Genomic DNA, 25,022 nt, shown 5'->3' on the forward strand with positions numbered 1-25,022 from the left:
TCTCAGAGGACCTCATAGGTCCAAAAAGACCAAATAAAAGGGAATATTCTCTGACTGTATTTCTAACGTGCAATTGTGAAGTATTTTCTCATCAGCTACAATAACTAACCTATAATGGTTTTAGATGTTGTCTCGATTCAAATTTGAATAATGACATATCTGATAATTAACATACTTAGCCAGCACATTTTCAACACAAAGTTAAAGAAATTTGCTACATAAAAAATGATGCCAATTGTGAAGAAGGAACCTCTTAAACATGACTGACACTCCGAGCTTGGGGCGGACGGCACAATGAAGACTGTCAACGCCACTATTTTCATCAGATTCAACTGACATCAGGAATAAAATGCTCCCTCCTACCTCAGGAAGTAAAAGATGATCTTAAAAACAATATTCAGCAATATATATTCCTTCAATTAATTAATTATTCTCGTGCTTTCTCTCTTTGGCACTGATATATTCACACATCATTTTGAAAATGAAATGCTATAAGAAAATAGATACAAAGCATTTTTATGTTACCCAGAGTCCCACTTAATAAAATAATCTGATTTAAATGCTTTTTTGCTCTATAGATCTAGCCACGTTTGAAATAAGGAAATGTCTCTGAATCAGAGTGCTAACACACCGTAAGAAAAATAAGCATACCTTGAGTAAAATCGAACTCATAAAGAGAAAAAAACAGCATGGGAGTGTAACCACCAGGAATAAATGGTAAACTAATCTTTAGGAAAACATCTCCTCTGGTTCTAGTATACTAAAAAGTATCAGAATTTCTGTTAGCAAAAATAATGAATATAGAGTTTTCAAATTACTGATCATCTTTCCAAATTGATCGCTGTGCTACTTCCTGGTGACCAGTGTAAATAATCATGGAATACTTTTTTCCTCTGTAATAAGTCTGCAGATGGCTTCAATTTATTAAGCATGGCACATCTTCTGCTTATTCATCAGATTGCTTTCCTAATTTGCCCAGTCTGCAGAATTGTAATAATGACATTTAGCTATTCATTCATTTAAGACACATGCATTTAGTCTCTAATATGCACCAGATTCATCCCTTCCCTAAGAAAGTCATATGTGGCTAAAATTTGCCAATCCTTTTACAGGAGGACCGAGGTGGGAAACCCAATCTGGAGATGAAGTCAAGGAAGGCTTTGTGAAGAAGATGGCAGCTGTGCGAAGTCTGTAAAGGCCTGTAGGACTCAGCCAGCTGAAGAAGATTGAGTGCAAACTCAGCAAAGGCACTGTGGCCACAGACTTTATGTTCTTGGAATTGTAATATAGCTTAGTGTAGGTCAGTGATGGCGAACCTTTTGAGCTCGGCCTGTCAGCATTTTGAAAAACCCTAACTTAACTCTGGTGCCGTGTCACATATAGAAATTTGTGGATATTTGCAACCATAGTAAAACAAAGACTTATATTTTTGATATTTATTTTATATATTTAAATGCCATTTAACAAAGAAAAATCAACCAAAAAAATGAGTTTGCATGTCACCTCTGACACGCGTGTCATAGGTTTGCCATCACTGGTGTAGGTGATGCAGATAAAGGTATTAAAATTTCATTGTACAGGTCCAGCTGTGGGTGGCTTGTATTTGGCAAATTAGGGGAACTGAATTAAGTCTTGAAGCATTTTAGAAGTGATGCTATAATATGATCTCTTCTCTGCAAATTACTTTAGTTGAGTATAAAGAATGAAGTAAAGGGGCAAAGACATAAACTTATCAAATAGTTGTTTATTTGTCTATATCTTCTATAAACCCCTGAGGGCAAGAGCCCTCACTGGATCACTATTACAGTACCTTATACTCACTTAGTAACAAACAGAATACATGAATGATAGGATAAATGAGAAAGAAGCACAACAGGGAACTGATTGAAGGGTACTGGAGCAATCAAGGCATGAAACACAGAGAACATAAACTTGGACAGTGTCAGGCAACAGGAATGAAGAGGAGTGGACAGAAATGCAAGATACTAATGGATAAATGCAATAGATTGGCGGCCTGTTCCATGAAAATTTAGAACCCAAGATGAGACATAGATTTGGAGCAAAGTTGAGGACTTCCGTTTTGGACACAATGATTTGACCATACCCCATAGGACTTCAACATTAAGATCTCCAGCAGACAACTGGCTAGAACTGGAGCTCAGACAAAGGGTCAGGAATATAGAAGCATCAGCAAATAGGTGGTTGTACAAATGGTAGAAGTGGATGTGTTATCTCTTGCAGAAAGAGGCTGTAGAGTGAGAAAGTCAAGAACAATGTTGAGATCTCCAAAAAATACCATTTTAATGACTGGGTGGTGGACAGGAAGTTATGAAGCTCTTCTGCTAACATATGAGAATTGTATAGAATGTAGAATGAACAAGCTAGCTCTTACAATCAGGGACTTCAGGAGCCTAGAAGGTTAACAGCAAAAATGAATTAATCTAGTGCAATTCCTTCTAATTGGAGAAGAGATATGACTTCCCCAGAGCCACTGACTCAGGGAATTTGCACAGCAGCAGTTTGATAATAGCTAGGGTCTTGGTTTCTTAACACCATAAAATTTGAGGGTAAGAAGAGATGAACTCTGATATTACTTTTAGCACTAAGAGTTTATGATTCTAATCAAGTTTCATTGCTTGTTCATTCAGGACAAGTATACAAACCAAACAAAGCAGTCTTCACCTTTTCAAACAACAAGATGAAGAAAAAGAGAGAATAAATGAGCCTGAAATCTCAGAGTCTTACTGCCATGCTGAACAAATGGGGAAACACAGCTTGTTCGTTCCTACTCAGTGATGCTAATGATTCAGTTAAATTGACTTCTTTGAATGAAAATTACTGTTAATAACTTTAATTTCCTCCTAGTCTCACCCCCTAGGTACCTGACATTTTAAATAAAATATTTTCATAAAATATTAAAAGCAAAGGCATGATATCTTGGGTATCTCTACTCCTTGATGCAGGCTTTACTAATCCCTTCTGTCTATAACCTACACGTTTAGTTCTTCCAGAAATACATAAAGTATTTATGTGTTCTATGCAATTCCAAAGAAACACAATCCATTCCAAATAAACTAAAAAAAAAAAATTTCGGTTACTCTAAGACCCACCACAAATATTACTGATACCAGCCATGTGGCATTATAAAGCATTCCCAACTTCAGTTTAAATATAAGCATTTGTGGCTGCAGATTTTTTGTTTGTTTGTTTGCTTGTTTGTTTGTTTGTGTGGTTGTTGCTTTTTTGTCCACAAAACCAACCATAGGCTTTCCTCCCTGAATTGACCTCTCTCCCATGCACACCTTTCCTTCAGAATGGCAGTTGGGTAGATCCTGCCATTTGCCTCCCCAGACCTATTCACCATCCTTCTCCACCCCTCCTCCTCTGCCTTGCCCTCTGGCTTTTGTCTGGGTTCAACTAACGGAACTTATCAGCCAGAGGTTAGGGGACAAGAGGCGAGGGAGGTAGGCCTACTTATTCCCCTGTTGTGTCGCTGCAGAGCCATTACAGGTTGTGTTCCTCTGCTCTACAAAAGGACACAGCTCTCTGGGTCTGCCCTTCTTGCCTCCCCATGGCTGCTATGTCCCTGTTCAGCACTCATCCCAGTTGTGTTTCGTATACATGTCCACGCCTCCTAAAGGATCCCTTTATTAAGTCCTTCTCAAAGGACCTGGTTAACACATGCCATCTGCTCCCCAGCAGGGCCCTGAATGACACAGGGTTAGAGTGACCAGGTGGGGCCCTCCACTGTGGCTTTCAGAGATTTTCAAAGGAAGTCATCTGTAAAGAGTAGAACGCGAGAGCACTTCCATGAGCAAAACCTAGTATAGACTTTCTTGAATACGCAAGGTTTCCATGCCAAGAAAATATGACTGAATCCTACCATATTTCCACAATTCACAGTATGCTATAAAAATAAATATGCAGAAGGCATACAATCAGAATCTGAATATCATTGCCAAACCAAAATTTTTTCTTAAAAATGGATGTCTGGAGAAACAGATGAAAGAAGCAAATCAATCTTTGAAAACAGAAACAATATTTTACTTCCTGCTAGTTGTCCATATCAAGATTTGCTAGAGATGATTCCAAGTCTTTCAAGGGATGTTGCAAAGTTCTAAAAATAAACTAATAATTCATTTCATCTTATTGATAACAACTATAGCTATTAAAGTTGTCACTTCTGAGAATAGTTGGAAATGAGTGACCTAGATTTTCTGTATTTTCCTCTGTATCTCTCTAAATGAAAATACAGTGTAGTTTCCAATTTATATGGTCCTTTGTCTGTATAACATTTCTAAATCTCATGGAAATTAACTTCAGGTATCTATTAAAACTCAGTAAGACAACATTATCTCTGAACCTGCTAATTCTCTAAGTAGAAGGTAAAAGAGATTTTAAATAATTATTTGAAAGTCAAAAGCTATAAATATACCTGGATAGAATTTTTAGCAATGAAATTAACTTGAGTTTCCCAGGTCATTATCAACCTCTGTTGGCTATGCAGACTAAGCCTTAGTCCTTCAACCATATATTCAAGGGTACTTGTGACATATCCCGGGTGTGCGGGGCCTTCATTTTCACAGCTGACCAAATTGATTAGAATACAGATTTCCAACTTTGATTCTACAAGATCTCTCTTTGCTAAGCAGTTTTTAAATTAGCCTTTTAACTGGTAAATTCTTTTTGATTAAGTACTGTATTTTCAAAGAATTTGAAGGAGGTAGACTATTTCTAAAGTCACTTCCTGGTGTACTGTTTATAAGTGAAATCTGACTAAATCAGTGAAGCAATATATCAATGTGGGCATGCTTCAACTGGAGGATATGTTCATTATTTGAGGTTCAATGAGATAGAAATTTCATGGGGAACTTCTCTAAAGGCAATTTGGCAGTGGTCTCTCAAAATGTAAAAAGTGCATATACTTTTGACCAAACATTTCCATTTCTATGAATTAAGCTACAAGGAATTCTCACGTAGATGAACAAAGATCTATGTGCAAAAAATTTCAATCTTTCAGTTTGCAACACTGGAAACAGGGGAATGGTTGAATAAAGTACAGTGCATCAATACTACCAAATTTTATGTAATGTTAGAAAGAAAAAGATAAGAAGTATACTGACATGAGATCTCTATAACATAGACTTAAGCAGAGAAAGTAAGTTCCAGAAAAATGCATACAGTAGGATCCAGTTTATATAAGGGCTGTATATATACTTATATATGTAAATGCATAGAAAAAGAAGAGGGAAGAGGCGCTCTAAGCTGCTGCCAATGGTTATATCTGGGAATGGGTGTAGGTGGGAAAGAGCATTTTACATTTTGCTTCTGCATTTTTGCATTATCATTTCAACTTGAACATATTAATGTATCACATACATCAATTCATAAAGCAATTAAAATTTTAAATTAATAGAAATTCTAGGGGCCTTTGGTGATTTGTGCAGTGAGAGAAACCCATCCAAACCCCATCTGGCAAGGAATTTCACTCTTACTTGATCCAACGGGACCACTTATTTAAGAGCCAAAGGAAAGCGTGGCTGTTAAGTAACTGCACATTGACACTCTAAGCTGCAGAAACAGATCTACATTCTATATGGCCAAGACAAGTACAACAACTACAATATAGCAATGGGGACATTCCCTGACTGGTTAGACTTCAAATAAGTGACACAGGCAAGAGACCCTCCATGTCCCCATAAATGAAGTCCCCCATTCCTCCATGCTTAGGTGTTCCTATTTTAAATGGGCACCACAAAATAGAAGAGAAACCCAAGGTCTGTCCCCCTCCCCCGCCCTCAACTTTGTATATCTGCTAACATCTTAGAAAAATGAAGGAGGGGACAAACAGGCAGGAATGCAGCATCTGAAACTTATGTGCACTGGAAATAAATGGCCACAGCAACCTTTGTAAGAAATTAAATAGGAGGGAAAAATCGCATGGACAAAGAAGACACCGTGCTTACTTAAAGATGAAACCACTGACATTGTCTAGTACACAGTGTTTCAAGCACTTATAGTTGACAAAGGGTTCAAAGTAGGAGCTCACGAGCCAAAGGCGTTCCATAACCGTCTTTTGTTTGGCCGGCCACCCCATGGGCTGACACATTTGTTTTTATTTTAATTATTTCTAACCATTTTAAAAGAAGATCTCGCACTGACAATAAATAAATCATGTTCCTCTTGCAAATGTAGAGAGGGTGGCAACCCTGAGCCGCATGCCCACCTGGCAGAAACCTGGCAGACCTGCAGGGAGCTACTCCCTAGGCAGGGACATGGCTGAGTGCCCCATGCCCACAGCAGCCCCCACCACTCGCTGAGCTCTCTGATACCTGGGCAGCTGCATGTTGCTTACCTGGCCCTAAAAGAAATCTGAGTATGCCACACCCTGATCAGTGAGGAATCTCATCAGGTAAAAGCTGGCCCTCCAGAAAACAAATGCTTTTTTAGACTCCCCCAGAGTAGCATTTAGCGACCCTCGCTCAGACTTCTGGCCTATGCAACTGCAGCAACAAAAGCACCTAGAATTCGATGAGGACTCGGGGCTTTATCCTCAACAGCCTATTTCAATTCCTTTCACAGAAGGCTTGCCAGAAGCATCTCAGTCATATCTCAGCCCAGTGACTTCAAATAATGGTCATAAAACTTTTTATGGTAACAAACGTTTCAGCAGCATGTATTTGGATGGCGGGTAACATAGTATAGTGGTTTCAAGTTGGAGTTCTGGGGTTGATCTACCTGGGTTTAAACCCTAACTCTAACTTTAACTCCCTGACTTTCCCAAGCCTCAGTTTTCCCAAGTGTAAAATAGAGATACCATTATTAACCACCAAAAAATTTTGTTGGGAGTACTAAAGGATGTGTTCAACAGATGTCTGTTGTTTTGTCACTGTTGGTACTATGACTGTATAAAGCAGAGAATGTGAGTGTCCCATTGAAGCCCATGGAAAACAAGAGCCATGAAGCCTCCTCATAAACATCAGAGATCCCCGAATTATTCTAGTGGATGACTCTCTCCTTCCAGGCCTGAATGGCTTAAGGTGGCCTTTCGAAAAAGCCTATCTTTTTTTTCGAAAGGCCTATCTGGGAGAAACAGATGCTCTGGGGATAGATCTGGTCCATTGAGTTATATTTCAAAACCCCACAGTCACAGAATTTTGAGGCAGGGATGAGTCAATGTTAGGTCCCTCTGTCCAATTACAGGCATGGGGACAGGCAAGTCCAGAAGATCTGGCACTTCAGAGTGGCTCTAAAAGGTGATCGAACCTTCTGTATTGCCCAAGGACTAGAGCAGTGATGGCGAACCTATGACACGCGTGTCAGAGGTGACACTTGAATTCATTTTTTTGGTTGATTTTTCTTTGTTAAATGGCATTTAAATATATAAAATAAATATCAAAAATATAAGTCTTTGTTTTACTATGGTTGCAAATATCAACAAATTTCTATATGTGACACGGCACCAGAGTTAAGTTAGGGTTTTTCAAAATGCTGACACGCCGAGCTCAAAAGGTTCGCCATCACTGGACTAGAGCAAGTGTCCCTTATGAGAAGTTTTATAGGCATGGACTCAGCCTGTTTCATATGGCATTTGTCCCCATGGAGGAGGAGAATGGGAGGGTGAGCAGAGATATGAGTAGTATTAGCAGAAGAACTAATAGCAGTTGTAGCAACAGCAGCAGTAACACAATACCCAGCATCACTAATAGGGCCAGACACTTTTTGTCCTATTGGGTTATTCTCATTTTACAGCTGGGGCACCTGAAGCTTGGAGTGGATGCCCAGAGTCACAGGGAATACACAACATAGTCAGGATTCAAGCTCAGGTCTGGCCTGATTCCAACACCTGCAGTTCTCAGCAACATCGCACTGCTGGGTAGGGATATGGCTGAGCTGCCTTGCACAGCAGGCCCACAGAGCAATCCCCCACTTTTCCACCCAGCTGCCTCCGAGAAGAAGTGTGTCTAGAGCAGTTGTCCTTTACCTCAAGTGGGTTACAAACCCCCTTTCAATCTGGTGAAGCCTATGGACTCTGGTCAGCTTAATTTTTTAAATGCATAAAATCAAGTACAAAGGAAGCCAATTATACAGATGTAACAAAATAATCTTTAAAACTGGACATGAGAGAAACATATATGCTTCTTTTTGAACCCATTAAATGTCAAGATCAACAGCAATTCTAATACCTGTCCTATTATCTGAAAGTAAGTGAAAATAAAGATGCAATTCACTTGCCAGCTATATTCATGAACCCGCCAAACTCCTGAGGTGAAGAACTCCTGTTCTGAGGGAAAGAATGAGATGTCAAGCTGCTGGTCTGTGATCTCTTCCCTCTGGATGAGCTGCTTACCATTAATTATTTTGAGTTCTTTTCTTCTTCCTGTTCTAAGGGCACTTCTTTGTTCGTGTCCGGGAGCCAAAAACACCCTTGAATTGTTCAGGAGATAAGAATACTTTAAGAAGGGCAATGTATCTTAAAGGGATGATATTCCTGGCCCACGGGTGGCTCAGTAGCTAGAGGTGGAATTTCCCAGTCCTCAGCACACCAAAGGATCATGGGAGAAGAGCTGTGAAGGAGACTCCCAATCAAGGGCATAAGATAACACTATCTTGAGGTCACATGGGTGACCTTCTCTTAGAAGGTTTTACAGGTAGTAAGCAAAAGAGGTGTTCAGTGAAAAACCTTCTTCAGATTGATGTTCCTTTCAACTATTTGGATTCCACAAAGAAAAGGAAAGAGAAAGTAGATGGGGTTCATGCAGAGAAAATAAAAACTCCGCTGGTCATTCATCCTCTTGTACATAAGGATCTCCTGGCTGCAATTGGGATCATAGGGCATCCATCACTGCTTTCATCTCCTTTATAAACTTGGGCTCCACCTTCAGCATGTGAAAAGCATCCAAAGGCATGAGCTTCCAGCCAGCCTTTTAGAAAATGGGATTTGGGGGTGCTTGTTGCAACCAAGTGAAATGGGCCTTGAGAAGAAAAGTGACCCTGAGGGTGATTTTTTGAAAGCAGGCTTATTTCCAATAAATATAATGCAAACTTCTCACTCACCTAATCAATAATGCATTTACTTCCATTGGGGGGGGGGGGGGTGAAATAAACTCATTTTTATATTTGGTTAAAGAACTACAATCTCTGAATTTGCAAAACCTTTATATCATTCTATGTATAACTAGATAAATAATACTACACCTTGAGGAAGTATTTCTCCTTTAAGGGAGAGGCTTTATCAAAAGAAAACCTATGAAACAGAAAAACAACTACTCAGGAATGTAAGAAAGACCTGCACAAGGTTATTATATTTCCTGGATATTACAAGGAAGTAGAAACGCAGGATGGATAGTACTGAGAATGAAGCAGTGTCCTCGAAAACACAGTTAACATTTGCACACTAACGGCAAAACCACAGAAAGTCCCTGCTGCCGACTCACAGCCATGAAAAAAATCTCTATGTAGGTGGATATCTTTTTGACAGCCACTAATAAGGCCTACAAGTTCACATTATGAAGTGAAAAGCAACTATTTTAGAAACTTCAGTCTGGACATGAAATACCAACTGTGATCATTAAAGCGGCCCCATTAGTCCTTGACCTCGTTTTGCATATCAAACGCAAAAGTTCTGGGTTTTATAGGATTCACTGTGGTAAACAGTTTGTTAAAAACCCGAGTCTTCAGAGCGAATAAACATGTTCTTTCAGCCTTTAAAAGTGGTCACAAAGATGATAATTTAGTCACAATCTGCTAAATAATGTTAAGCTTCAAGAATGCTGTTGCTTTCCCCAAAATATTTGAGTTCACTATTAAAGGCATTTGTGGAGAACATGAGAAATACATAATCTTCTTTCCCAGGACTCTATTACCTAAGGGCTGTGATCCAAAACGATTAAATTTATTTTCAACCTAAGATTTTAACATTTAAAAATTAAATGAACTCGGCAGCCAATTATTAATGTGGTTTTAAATAATCCAGAAAAGGTATTCCTTAATTCCGATATTTGAGTTTGTAGGCTACATCTGAAAGTTTGAGGATGAAAATGCAGCAGACACAATATCAAGAAGTAAGTTCACTTATAATCACATCCTTTCACAAGTTAGCATAGCTATGTGATCAGCTCCAGGAAAACAACAGAGCAGCGCTGAAGCTCAACTTCACCTCAACTGTAACGTGGAGAGAGGGTGGGTTAGGGGTGAATATGAGGCAAGTACTTAGTCATCATTTCAATTCTTAATAAATCAAACCCCCAAATGGATTCAGCGGTTTCCTAGGAAAATACCATGATCGTTTGGATGGCCGAATATACCTGCTCCCTGTTGCCAAAATCAGCAGTATACATTAATCTAAAAACAGTTGGATATGTTCTTGGGAAAGACAGAATATCGGTGCTATGGGTACTGCCTAGGTCTCTGCCTGGGGATGAAACAGACCAAAGAGATGATTCAGATGTTTAAAAACCCATTTCTGCAAAACCTTTCCAGTAACCCTTAATACTTTTAAACTTCCATATTTCACTACCTCATAAGGCAAAAAAAAAAACAAAACACCACCTCAAGATTCCAGGGCATTCAAGTAGTGTCATATCACTCCCATTTTCAGGCATACAAATATAAAACTTAGAAAAGCGTGTTTCAGAACAAAGCTCTTCTGTGTGGGTGTGCATTTGTAAAATAAAGGCAGCATTATCCCGACAGTTATAAATGTGTACCCAGTGATCAAATGGAGTCCTAGAAATTCTGTTTTGACAGTCACTTGTAGAATAGCATTTTCACCAGTGATTAATTCAGAGCCAGGTAATGATATCATCAAAGCGAAATCAAAACTACTTGCGGACGGCTGAGCAATAATATAGCTGGAGGTAAGGGTAATCGCTAATCTAATACAGGGTACCTTTAGATGTGTGATAATATATTACATGCAAAGGGTTACTCATTTGGGCAGCAAAAGTCTCAGGTACCTAAACATGACAATTTAAAAAATGCTATTCCATTTAAAAAGTAGATTTTTATGAAAACAGGTGTTCTCCCAAGATGGCAATCATTTATTAAACTTCTACAGTTCAAGAGAAAGATGACGTACTGGATTAAAACGCCAGCTGAAAAACTATGTAAGACCGTCCTATGAAAAACACAGCATTCTAGATTATATAACCGGGATAATGGAGATTAAAGCACAGCCCCTGCCCAGCTAGATTTTTCATTCTTTTGCAGGATTCTATAACTGAGGCCACTGAAGTTTGAAGAGTTCATAATTTAGGATCTCAATTAAACCACATATTTTTTAATCCAACAGTTCTGAAAAAACTAAAAAGATAAAGTTAAAATTTAATACACACACACACACACACACACACAATTTTTCTTTCTGAAGAACACAATTCCCTAGACACTTTCTTGATCTCCTGGAAGATGCCCTGGTAAAGTAACCAGATGCTTTTCTTGGTTCTGTTTACTCTAGGAATCTGATTTTTCTTTAAAGGAGAAACTCAGTTCTAATTTGACATTATACAGCTACCTATGTTTGAATGACATTATTGCCATCCATACAGATTTACTAGTGGCTATCTCCACATAATGTATAGACTTCCATGTATCACATTTATGGTGAAAAATAAACGTTTCAGCCAAAACTAAATTTCAAACACTTGCTTGAGAACAATAGCAAAAATCACTAAGAGGGTGTTGTTGTTTTTATTGAGGGTCATCTCTTAAATACATGCATATTTATGGAAATATAATGGGCATTTGCATTTTTCTTAAAAAATTCTAGTTTTTTTATTCTAGATAAAGTACTTAGATACACTCAGAAACTGGTGGATTCCATATTTCCATACTTCTATACAGTATCGCCTACAAAGTCTACAGTCAGAAGTACTGTACTACATAGATAGAGTAATTAGGTAAGGAAAAGGCAACTTTAAAATTCTGAAAATAAGACCACCTTTATTCTCCATCACTGGTATGTTAAACACTCCCCCCAACGTGGGCTGGCCTGTCAGTGTTGTTTTAAGTGGAACTGGTCAGTCATCTATTATTTTCCCAGAAGAGGTAAGAAGATCCACACGCGTATACAATTACATGCGTTGCATGGTGCCAACTATTTCCAACCAAAATAATCATATACACGTCGGGCCGGGCTATTTCTAGTCAGAAGCGGTGACCGTCTGGACAGAGTCTGGGGGAACCCAGAAGGCGAGGATTAAGGGGGCAGGGGGTGTCAGCGGGAACCCCGGGCCCCCGCGCGCACCGGACGCCTGGCACCCTGCACCTGCCCAGACTCCCGGCCGGGGCATCCGGGTGCGCGCGCGCGCGACCGGGACGCATCCGCCGGGACCCAACCAGCCCGGCGGGCCCGGGCGGGCGCATCCTCCGGCGGGACCCGAAATGCCTTCTCCTACCTGTCACTTTGCCTGGAGCTGCTGCCGGGGATGCGGCCGCCGCCGCCGCCTGGAGCCCCCGAGTGTGCGCGCGCGTGGGTGCGCGCGTGTGTCTCCGCGATCCTGGCGGTGCGGCTCACTTACCGCTCCCGGCGCCACCGCCCCCTCCCCCCGAAGGAGCGGCCGCCAAGCCCCCTCCCGGCTCTCCCGGCCCCGCCCTCCCGCCGGCCCCCGCCCCTCCTCCAGCCTCCCCGCCTCCCCGTCTCCCCGCCTCCGAGGCGCGCGGTCCTCACCTCCGCGGCGGGCGGGGGTCTCGGCGGGCTCCTCGGCGAAGCGGCGGGCGGGCAGCGCCGGCTCTCTCTGCCCGCCTGCCCGCCTGCCCGCCGGGCTGGGCGCTTCCCCGGCTCCCGGCCCCTCCGCCCGCCGGTGGCCCGCCGCACCCGCCTCCTCAGCCCCCGAGTCTCCCTCCTTGTTCTCGCCTCCCGGCTCCGGAGCCCGAGCAGTCGCCTCGCAGACCCAACCTGCCCAGGCTACGGAGCATGCCCAGTGCGGCGCGCCCGGGCTGGGCTGGGGGTGGGCAGGGGCCGGGCTGGCCGCCGGGCCGCCGCGAGCCCGCGGGGCTGGGAGGGGGCGCCGGGCGGGCCGCGGGAGCAGCCTGGAGGCCCCGGCCAGACTCCTGGGACCGGGTAGCGGGGAGAGTTGGGAGATGGTGGGTGGGGCGCCTGGGGAAGCCGCCCAGCTGCCCGCTCCCCTGGGGTCTCCCCGGCCGGCCCCCGCGGACCCAGCTTCGCAGCACGGGCCCCTGCCCGGAGTCGAGTAGGTACAGGGTGTCGCGGGGCACAGAACCTCGTGGCAAGTGGCACCGTCTCCTCGGAAGACCCACAGCCCCCAGTGGACCATGGGGTGGGGGTGGGAGTAAAGAGTGGAGGGGTGTCAGGAGTGGCGAAACTGGTACCCCAAAACCACTCGTGGGGATAGGGGAAGTGTTTCTTTATGTTGTTGATAAATAAAGCGCTTACATCGGCACTGTTCTAAACGCTTTTTATTCTTGTAATCCTTAAAACAGTCTTCCAAAACACTAGTACTACTGTTTCTCTCTCTCTCTCTCTCTCTCTCTCTCTCTCTCTCGCTCTCGCTCTCTCTCTCGCTCTCTTCCTCCCTCCCTCCCTCGAGGCTTAAATTGAGCTACAGAGAGATGAAGTGGTTCCAAAAAGTCTCCCCTCAAGTGCAACCTCAGAGCATACTCCCCCCGCCCCCCTCCCCGCCACACATACACATTTTGGTCCCTGGGATGCTCGGGCGCTGCTCTAGCCAGTTCCCGGGTCCCCCCTGCCCTACAGCTGCCCCCAGGTGACTCCGAATCGCCCTGACATGCAGACCCAAATAGTGCTGGGTCTAGCGTCACCCTGCTTTGTGTGGACCCACCCAACGTGTGGCTGTCGGATTCCCGGGAGGGATCCCTGCTCCCCTCCCAGCCACTCCGCCTCCTCCTCCCGGCTGGCGGCCACCAAAACCCGGAGACGTGGCACCTGCGCATTGGGGACCGGGGCCATGCTCGCAGCTGCACTGGGCATGCTCAGCCGCCTGAGCAGGTCCAGCTGCCCAGGAGGAAAGAATGAGTCTGGCCACTCCTGCATGTGGGGAATGGATGGGCAATGTGTGCGCCAACAACAGTCCAGGTTCCAAAGGGACAGAGAGAATTGTAGATGCAAAAGACTCACATCCTGGACTTCTCCAGGCAAGGCAAAGAAGGGGATCAAAAGTTGACCAACAGGACAGTCTTCACCAAGAGGGGGCTGAGGGCCCGATGACAACTCCCCAGCTAAAAGTTGCAATTTTAGCTGAGCCCTGAAACGAAGCTCCTAAGTGGCTGAGCCTGTCTTCTGTGAGCAAGCCAAGAAAAATAGCCCTAAACCAAGTTCCCCTGCCAGGCTGGGAAGGAAAGAAAGATCCCGGGGAAAGGCTGGTGGCTCCTCCCTGTTCACAGCGGCTGCAAGATCTGATGATGTTGAGTGATGATTCCAGGCTGTTATGGCAGCTCTTCTCAAACCACTATGTGCATGCAAATCTGCATTTTATCTTGTTAAAGTGCACATTTTGGTTCAGCAGGTCTGGGGTGGGACGTGAGATCCAGATTCGGCATTTCTAAGCTCCCATGTCATGCCAAGGTTGCCGGTCTACAGATCAGACTTGAAGTAGCAGGAGTGTAGGGCAGTGTTGTAGGCCTGTTCTCTATTTTATATGTTAGATGACCATAGTTTCCAAAGGCTAAGCGATTTGCCCCAGGTCACACCGCTAGGAAGAGTGTAGCTAGTTTCACACCCAGCTCTGCAGGACTTCCAGGGTATTTTCCTGTGCTCCCCCAGCCCCATAGACAGATGAGCCAGAAGGTGCCATCTATTGTGTCTTGACTGTATTTGGCAGTGAGATTTAATTGAGTATGTAGTACACCCCATCCTATCAGTTAGCCTTTGCTGTGTAAAAACCACGCCAAAACCTACTGGCCTAAAACAACAATTGTGCGTTAGCTCACAATTCTGTGAATCAGCAATTTGGGCCAAAATAGAGCAGTTCTGCTTTTTTCTGCTGGGTCCACTCATGCAGTTGCAGACACGTGGGGCTTGGAGCCTCATCCCTAAAGTCAGGATGACAGGGTGTTCTCTCCGCATGGCTTCTTCATACGGTGTGCTCCCCGTTCCCAGCAGCGAGGGAAGCCAGGCCCCAATTGAAAGTAGCATTTCATAGCTCCTTTTGCTAATGTCCTGTTGACCAAAGAAAGCTACATGGCCACGTTCAGACTCAATGCATGAAAAAATAATAAATGTCACTTTTGATGAGAGGAGGTACACAATAGAAAGGTGGGCTGCCCCCTCCAATCTAACACTTCCATAAAATGGGCCCTCCTGGCCTAGAGTTCACTCAGATTCCTGTAGATTAAGCCTAGCTTTAATTTTGCAAATTGGTGAGCCAAGTCACAGCACTCTTTTGTTGTTCTTGTTGGGCCTTCAATCTAATACTGAATTTATTAAGGAAGAGGAGACAGACGATGAATAGCATATTAAAAGTACATAACATAGATTAATGTTAAGAACTGTGGTACAAGGGAAAGCGAAAGCCTTCCTGAGGTGCAACATCTGAGTGGATTCCTGATACAGTGAGAGAGGTGAATACATGAATATGTGGGGAAGCATTTCCAGCAGGGGGAACAGTAAAAGCCGTGACAAGAATGTACTTGGCATGTTCAAGAAACAAATAGAGGCCAGAGTGGCAGAGAAAGGCAGAGAGTGGATGGAATTTGGGATCCAGAGCAGCCAGACCATGTAAGACCACCTAAAGGACATTGAGCTTTAGTCGAAGTGTGACATTAGCCCACTGGGAGATGAAATGTTGAGCCGAGTGGGGGGCTGATCTGATCGGTGGTTCAGAGAGCTCGCATTGAGAATGCCTATAGGATATACAGACAGCCAACATGAAAAGATGCTCTACATCACTAATGATTAGAGAAATGGAAATTAAAACTACAATGAGGTATCACCTCACAACTGTCAGAATGGCTATCTTCAATAAATCAGCAAACAACAAGTGTTGGCAAGAATGTGGAGAAAAGGGAACCCTGGTGCATTGTTGGTGGGAATGTAAACTAGTGCAACTACTAAGTATGGAGGTTCCTCAAAATATTAAAAATAGCCGAAACCGGTTTGGCTCAGTGGATAGAGCGTCGGCCTGCGGACTGAAAGGTCCCAGGTTCGATTCAGGTCAAGGGCATGTACCTTGGTTGCGGGCATATCCCCAGTGGGAGATGTGCAGGAGGCAGCTGATTGATGTTTCTCTCTCATCGATGTTTCTAACTCTCTATCTCTCTCCCTTCCTCTCTGTAAAAAATCAATAAAATATATTTAAAAAAATTAAAAATAGAACTACTATATGACTCAGCAATTACACTTCTGGGTATTTATCCAAAGAAATCCAAAACACTAATTTGAAAAGATACATGCACCCACATATTCACTGCAGCATTAGTTACAATGGGCAAGATATGGAAGAACCTAGGTATCCATTGATAGACAGATGGATGAAGAAGATGTGGTATATACATACAATGGACTATTACTCCGCCATAAAAAAAAAATCTTTTCATTTGCAACAATGTGGGTGGACCTAGAAGGTATTATGCTAAGTGAAATAAGTCAGAGAAAGACAAATACCATATGATTTTGCAAATGTGGGGAATCTAAAATAAGTAAATAAATAAACAAATAAACAAATAAACAAAACAGAAACAAAATCATAAATACAGAGAACAAATAGATACTCAACCGATGGGAGGAGAGTTGGGGGCATGGGTGAAAAAGATGAAAAGGATTAAGAAGTACAAATTGCCAGTTCTAAAAAACAGCCCCAGAGATATAAAATACAGCATAGGGAATATAGTCGATAATATTGTAATAACTATGGTATCAGATGGATATTAGACTTACCAGGATGATTATTTGGTAAGGTATATAAATGTCTAATCACTATGTTTGATACCTGAAACTAATATAATATTGTGTGTCAACTATAATAAAAAAATAAATGTAAAAAAATAGAATGCCTGTAGGGGCAAGAGTACAAAAATATTAATAAGATATAGCAGTCGTTTCACTTGGCCTACTTTATCATACTCAATATTAAAACTCAGACTATGTTAAATCTTTAATTTCAAGCTCAATTTAAATTCAATCTTCTTGCCATCCTCATAGCAGTCTCCAGCTGGATCCCTTGCCACTTGAAGAGGAAGGCTGGTGGCTCAGATTGTGGCACTTAAAGAATTTCTCTCCTGCCCCCTGCTTTTTAAGCACTTGTTCCTCCAGCATGTTGGGCAGGAAGAAGGAAAAGACCAGTGTCTCTACCCTTGACGTGTGACCATCCTTGTCATCTCTCAGTTCACTGGATCTGCATCTCTGGCCAAGACACCACCAACACTGCAACAGGTGTCCCAATGCCAGCTCTCTGCCATTGATGACATAAGTGGGGCACTGGGAGGGTTAGTCTGGAACTCACATCCCTCACCTCTGCTCCTTTTATTCCAAGTACATGGCTCTCTACATGGTGGTCCAGCCCAGGGCATCCTACTACTGGCCACCCACAAGCAAGTTAAGTCCAGCAACCTTCCACGGTGTCCACTGGAAGCACAGAGAAAATTGCCCAACCCATCAAGGCTAAAGGATTGGTAGGGAAGGAGGCAGGTGAATGGAGTTGTTTCTGCCATGAGGAGGATACCTAGATCCAAGTATGGAGGCTTTCCCTAGGCTGTGTATCCCTGAACCCCTCTCTGTGCTCAGCCACCAGCTCTAGTTATCATTTCCAGGACAGCATCTTCTCCTGGGAATTAACATTCACCACAGCAAAGGCCAGAGCCAACCATCAATGCACACAGTTCCTTATTTGGTTTTTATAATGTCTTAATTGTTATTGTTGCTTTATATGAAGGGAGGATAGCAACGATGAGAACCTTTAGTAAATAGTCACAACTGTATTCGCAAAAAGATCACGTTGTATTCTTTGTAGAGAAAGAGCAGTGCATCTCTTGTTCTGAAATGAAGTGCTGCATTAATCACAGCCTCTACCTCATTCTTAACGTGCTGTCTTTTGTAAATGAAAAGATCACCACTCGCCCATTTGTCCAGTTTGCCTCAATTAGGGACACACATCTTTGAAAAGTGGACAGTGCGTGGACCAGCCTGACATGGGCTGTCTTGGCCCCGGGATATCTCCTCTCTAACCTTTGTCTTGTTTCACTGTGTGCCCTACTAAGGCATTAAAACATGTCAGAGGCTGTGAGAACCAAAGAAAATGATAATGCAGAAAATTGCCCTAGGATTGAGTTTATGTGAAATACAATAGCAATCAAAACACACCACGCGCACACACATACCAACATTAAACTTTTGTTAAATCAATTGTAGATTGGAGTGTAAAAGGAGAATAGAAAGAAAACAGAGAAGAGAGTTTAGTATCATTTCAAACAACTTGGTTTAGGAATAGAATTTTCTGTGTGTGAGCCAAGCTTAGTATGTGATTAAACTGCAGAGATTCAAATATGCTGCGATGATGGTGGTGGTGGTGGTGGTGGTGGTGGTGGTGGTGGTGGTGGTTGAGGTATAACATACATACAATAAAGGATGAAAATCTTAAGTGAAACATTTTCATTTATATAAACACCTATGTGATCACCACCCTGGATCAAGATATAACACATTTTCAGCAAACCACAAAAGCTCCCTTATCTTCCTTCCCAATTACTATCCCTCACACACACCACCACCACCACCATCACTGATAATCACTATTCAAACACCATAGAAGTGATTTCTCTGTTTTTGAACTTCATATAAATGAAATCATGCAGAATGTGTTGTTTTGTGTCTGGCTTTTTTTCTCCATCATTATCTCTGTGAGATTCAATCATGTTGCAGCATGTACCTTTAGTTTATTCTTTTTATTATTGTATAGTCTATCAGTGTATGAATATCCTATTCTATTTGTCCAGTCTATTGATAGTCTTTGAAAACTGGTCCCATACTCATACCACTTCTCTGTTTATTCCCTATTATGAGTTCAATATAATATACTAAGTACTCAATACTTAAGTTAATGGATTGTTCTGTGAAAATTAAGGCTATTCTGTGTCATAGTAAAATGAATTGCTAAGTGTTTTATGCAAAAAAAAAGCACAACTAAAATTATAACATATTTCTGGATAAAACATAAAGGATTTTTCTCAAATAAGTCACAGGAAAATTATGTTATTTTTTTTCTGATGCTGAAACATTTGTAATCATTTCCTTGAAGTGTGAGGAATAAGGGCTGTTAGGTTTCAATTAGAAAGCCTCGACGCTGGATGTCAGCACTTAACCTACGGGGTATGATTTACAAATGAGTGCCCTGTTCCTACTTACCTGATGTTTATGACAAGATTGCATAAAATGAAATGAGAGCATATGGAAACTATACACACTACTTCATGAGGCTGCTAAAGTGCTGGCTAATTGCATGGTTTTATGTTTCTCTCCATTCTTTAAATGTGAACAAATCCATTTTGTAAATACAATGACTCGCTCCTACCATCTCTGTTATGCCATAACAAGATTAGAGAAGTACATTAACTTACAATATAAATATCAATTGCACATTCAACAAGACTCAATGTTCTTTTCTTTCCTTCACTGACTCCATGGGGTTGGAATCACAACACAAGTACAATTTAGTCAAAGCCCAGATTCTTCACCCACACACACAGAAAATAAATTTCTTTGACCCTCCTTTTTTAGTCATTTCTGCCTGGCCAAGGTAAAAATAATGGATTTTTACAATTCTCCACCAAGAAGTGATTTAGGGGATCATGTGATCCAATCACTGTAACTAATTGATAAACATCTAAGTCTCAAATGACATGCTGGGACCCCCACTTCCACTTCAGACTTTGTAGGCACATCAGTTCAACAAAACACAGTCACAGAACAAAGAAGACAAGATTAATTAAATATCGAAAGAACTCTATAAAACCTAGAATTTACCTCTTGGTCATAAACTTGTTTTCTCTTTGTATTGTATAGGTGTTTCCTCCAAGCGATTTCCTTTTCTAGACTTCATAAAAAGAGCTGACAAATGTGCTAACATTTAATCAATGAGAAAGCTGAGCTTCTGGCACCATATGAGCTTCTGATACTAGATAGAGTCCTGTCTAGCACGTAGGCAGATCTACCACCTGTAGTAGGACAGGTTGTCCAGTGCACAGGGATGCCCAGCTGTGGGGCAAGAGGTGGCTGAGATGTTCCCCTTGCCAAGCCTTCTGCCTGGCACTGGACTGTATCTGCCCCAAAGAAAGGGTACCTTTTTTTTTTAACTTGCGCAAAATCATAGCGGAGGCTTGACCACACTTCCCTCACATATATAATATTCTGTTCATCTATAATAATAAAAGCATAATATGCTAATTAGACCAGGCGTCCTTCTGGACGACCTTCTGGATAAAGCTGGGCTTGCAAGAGAAGCCTGGGTCCCGGGAGCCAGAGGGAAGCTGGTGCTGGCAACCAGGGGAACGAAGGCCTGCCTATTCTTGCACAAATTTTGTGCATCGGGCCTCTAGTTATAGAAGATTTGCAGACAAATAATTAATATCAAAGCATCTGTGTGATACTTATGCTGCCCTCCACCTCATCAACTTTTTAAATAATGTCAATGCCACCAGAAATGAGTGTGTCCATCTTGGCTGGTTCACATAAGATTTATTTGATCTCAACTTTGTGGCCATGGCAGAGGTACTAGCAAGTGCCAATGCACAAGTTCATTGCACACTTCTGCCTGTGCCTTTTCTGCTAACATCTCATTGCCACAAGCAAGTCACTGGTTTAGGAACAGGGCAGGTGACCTGCCCACAGGGGTAGGGTGCTGCAGAGGGCGTGGTGAATAAATGAGGCCATCATTATCATCTATCATTCTGTATTATTTGACTTTACATTCTCTGAGAGGAAGGATCATCTCTTATTTAACTTCTAATCCCCAGGGCTCAATATGGTGCTTGGAACACTGCTGAGGTAATAATAAATGTTTGCTGAACTAAAAATGAATGGCCCTGCAATCCAATGAGTGGCTCAAACCAGAGCCAGTGAGTCATTTTTTACGTCTTCCGCTGCCTCATATTACACCTCGAGCAGTCATAAAGTAGTATTGATTGACTGTGTTTTATAAATAACTCTTAAGTCATCCTTCGTTACATTCAAGACTCAACTTTTCTAACCCCTGCAGGAGGAATTAAGCCTCTTATGCTTCCCCAAAGCACCTTGTACATTTCTATTTCATAGCACTTGCTTCATTGTTTTAGAGATATCTGTTTGTCTGTTTCACCTTAAAGAATGTGAAACTCTGGAGGGCAAAATCAGAATCCTAATGCATGTTTTTCTTGCAAAATAAATAACAGTACATATTTTAAAATAGGTAAGTCACACACAAGATACAAAATTCAAAAGGTATGCAGTGAAAAGTAAGGACCTTCTCCCAGCCCCAAGCATTCCAGTGCCACACTAAGGGGATATCATTATATTCCTGTGCCTTTTTTATCTTTACCATACGAACTTCCATACATATATTTTTTTCTTCTTAGACATTATTATGCTCTTAAATTTAATCTATTTGGGAAAGATATCTATACATGTAGATCAGCCTCAATTTTTTTCATAGTTTCAGATCATTCCATTGTATGGATGTGCCATAATTTATATCTGTAGGTCTACTTGCTATACCTTACTATAAGCAATGATAAAAGTATATGTCCACTTCCTTCCCACTCCTCTTCTTCCTCTTCACCATCCAAAATTTTAATCTTACATTATTTTATTTAGTGTTTATGTTTGTAGCTTCAAATGTATCTTCACTTCTATTATTTACCTCATTTGGATTATAATATCTTTGACACCTGGCTATGAAAGTTATCAGCATACTTGCATTCCTTTCAAAATTTTCTCCTCCTTCCTTTCCTGAATGGTACTTATAGCATTCCTATATTTTCAGGATTTGATTGATATTTGATTTTGTTTTCATCTTACTATTAAATGGATTCACTGGTAGTCCATTAGCTCTATTTTCTTCATTCATAAGTTGGTTTGCTGATATTTGGCCTAACAATTTCTTTTTAAAAGAATTATGAGATCTATATTACCTATTGATTACATGTCAAGATGCCTATTCACCTATACTTAAATGGATATTTGGCTTTGTATAAAATTCTTGGTTTACCTTTTCTTTCCTTGAGGACTTTGTAGGCCTTGCTTCTAGGATCTAACATTGCTGTGATGAAGTCTGAGAGCAACATAATGTTGTGATTTTTTTTTTCTTGAAAGGTGATTAATTTTTATACCCAGATGCCCAAAGGATTCTTTCTTTATCTTAGAAGTAAAATAATATTACTACAACATTTTTGTGTCAATGGTGAGAGATAGCAGGCCTTTTTAAGTTTAGATTCAAGGTTATTATGTCTGGAACATATTTTGTTCTTTATACCTTTAAATGATATCTTTAAATATTTTATGTTCTATTATTTCTGTTCTCTATTTTAAAGATGAGTTATATGTGCATTAGATGAGTTATATACATTGCCTCGCTTGGTCTTCTATATATAACTTTTTAAAAAATCTTTCTTAACTCTGTTCTTTTACATTGTTTTGCTCACTTTTTTTAAAAAAATTCATCTTTATTGTAGAAAATATTCCAGATGTCTCCTTCTCCCTCCCCCCATGTACCCCGTCTAACCCACTTCCTTCCCCTCCCCAGGCCTTCCCTGTACTTTTCTCTGTCCATGGGCTATGCACATATGCATATAAATTCATTGGTTAGTCTCTTCCTGCTCCTGGAATATGTCAGTCTGTTGCATGCTTCAATGTCTCTGGATCTTTTTTGTTTGTCAGTTTATTTTGTTCATTAGACTCCACATATAAGTGAGATCATGTGATACTTGTTTTCTCTGACTGGCTTATTTTCCTGCTCACTTTACTTAATTCCATCTTCCATGTCTGCTACTGTGTTATTCAGCAAGAGATCTTTCTCTTTGTGCTTCTCAGCATGACCTTTATATTTGAGATTTTATTGTTCTCTTCCTTTCTTACCCTTATCTATGCTAACTTATCTCTTCGTTATGTCTCATGACATCCTCTTTGAGGTCTTTGGGAAATAGGTTTGCATTTCCTTCTTTCTAGCCCATCTAAGCGCAGCTTCAGGGTCACTCTGAAGGCAGGGTCTCTTCACTCTGCCGCAGTGAGAGACCTTTTCTTACCAATATGCGGTGTATGTGTGAATCAGATTGGCCTTGACTCTTTGGAGACAAATGTGGCCCAGGGAAACTCTCACTATCAACTGATAATCCTCCTTCCTCTTGTTGTTCAAAACAAAATCACATGTAAATTATATCTCAATTTTTTTTAAAATCCCGCCAGAGTGGTCCATCTGCTTTGGAGAACTCTGTCTTACACCTACTGCTTTGGGGTGACTTCTCTCAGCATTTTCCTATTTGATCTTCATTGAAAGTGGTAGCTCTTAGTTACATATTTGTTAAGGCTTATGAATTAAATTTCCTTTTGTTTCAGGGGGATTTGTGAGTAGAAAGATACACAGCATTTTCTTTACTAGGAAATTTAAAATAGGAAAAGAACAGCAATACTTTCAATCATCTAACCCATTTCTCTTTGAATTTCCAAGGTCTAGTATGGTATGGGCTTAATAAATATTTGCTAAAATAAAAGGTAAGAAGGGAAGATTATTAGTTTCCCATTGCTACTGTAACAATTTACTTATAAACTCAGTGGTTTACAAGAAAATAAATTTATTATCCCATAGTTCTGTAGGTAGGAGTTCAAAATGAGCTTCACTGGGCTAAAATCAAGGAGCCAGCTGGGTGGTCTTCTCCTGTGGAGGTGCTAGGGGAGAATCCACTTCCTGCTACTCCTTCCTTCCAGAGGCCATCACATTCCTTGGCTAATGGTTCCCTTTCTCCATTGTCAAAGCAGCAGCAGAGGATCAAACACTTTTCACATGGCATCACTCTGACCTCCTTTTCTTCCTCCCCTTCCAACTTTTAAGAAAATTCATGACTACATTGAACCCTTTTAGATAATCTAGGACAATCTTCCTTATCTCAAAATCCTTAATTCAACTATATCTGCAAAGTCCCTTTTGCCATGTAAGGAAATGTATTTATAAGTTCTGGGGATTGTGAAGTGTACTTATTTGTGGGATAAAGGGAATTATTATGCCTACCACAGAGGGAGAAAGGAAGTGATGAAAAAAAGTAAGTTACCTGTTTTTATGCAAATTTAATTTTAAACTGCAATAGTGAGGTTATATTTTATATTCATAAGGTTTTTAATCTTGGCCCCTTTGTGAGATAAATTAAAATTTTGTGCCTTACAGAGTGAGGTTGAAAATGATATTTTGAATCATATAAAGAGAAACTTGATTAATCCTGTATTTAAGAAGAATAAAATGTTATTTAAAACATATTATTTGAAAAGTCTTAAAATATTTCCTAAATGTGCTGGGTGGCAATGTAGTAAATAGTCTAAGAGTCAAATATAAATATAAAATTAACTGTAAATATAAAATAGTATACATGGTTGAAATATGAAATGTGAAATTAAATATGTTGTACAGTAGATAGAAAGGCAGATGGATATAAACATTACACTGTGAGAATAAATAAGGAATGGTTTCAAATTTCTGATGATGAAAGCGGTATCTCTAAACTTGTCTTTTAAAATCTGAATTTATTATGGGAAATAAAATGAAACATAGGAAACGGTACAGAGAGACTGTACAAAAAATATTAACATAGGTGACATTCAGAAATTATATAAATGAAAACATTTAGAACAGTGATGGTGAACCTATGACATGCGTGTCAGAGGTGACAACGCGAACTCATTTTTTCAGTTTATTTTTCTTTGTTAAATGGCATTTAAATATGTAAAATAAATATCAAAAATATAAATCTTTGTTTTACTATGGTTGCAAATATCAACAAATTTCTATATGTGACACGGCACCAGAGTTAAGTTAGGGTTTTTCAAAATGCTGGCACGCCGAGCTCAAAAGGTTCGCCATCACTGATCTAGA

At 41.0% G+C, this 25,022-nt stretch overlaps 1 protein-coding gene across 6 annotated transcripts in view; it reads right to left on the reverse strand.

Moving 5' to 3' along the window:
- PLCB4 (phospholipase C beta 4) overlaps positions 1-12,851 on the reverse strand; it is a 387,002-nt gene extending 374,151 nt beyond the window's left edge. For 3 of the 6 annotated variants that reach the window (XR_011472111.1, XM_070419919.1, XM_070419916.1), the window contains exon 1: positions 12,671-12,850. The gene's annotated coding sequence lies outside the window, so the exon portion shown is untranslated. Of the gene's footprint in view, positions 1-12,398; positions 12,517-12,670 lie in introns of those variants that run through there. The other 3 variants (XM_070419917.1, XM_070419918.1, XM_070419922.1) reach the window with 2 other exon arrangements.
- Positions 12,852-25,022: the final 12,171 nt, after the last annotated feature.

The sequence above is a fragment of the Myotis yumanensis genome, unplaced genomic scaffold (assembly GCF_028538775.1).
Source record: "Myotis yumanensis isolate MYYU_CA2020_CCGP unplaced genomic scaffold, mMyoYum1.0.hap1 SCAF_7, whole genome shotgun sequence".
In the NCBI taxonomy this organism is placed as follows: Eukaryota; Metazoa; Chordata; class Mammalia; order Chiroptera; family Vespertilionidae; genus Myotis; species Myotis yumanensis.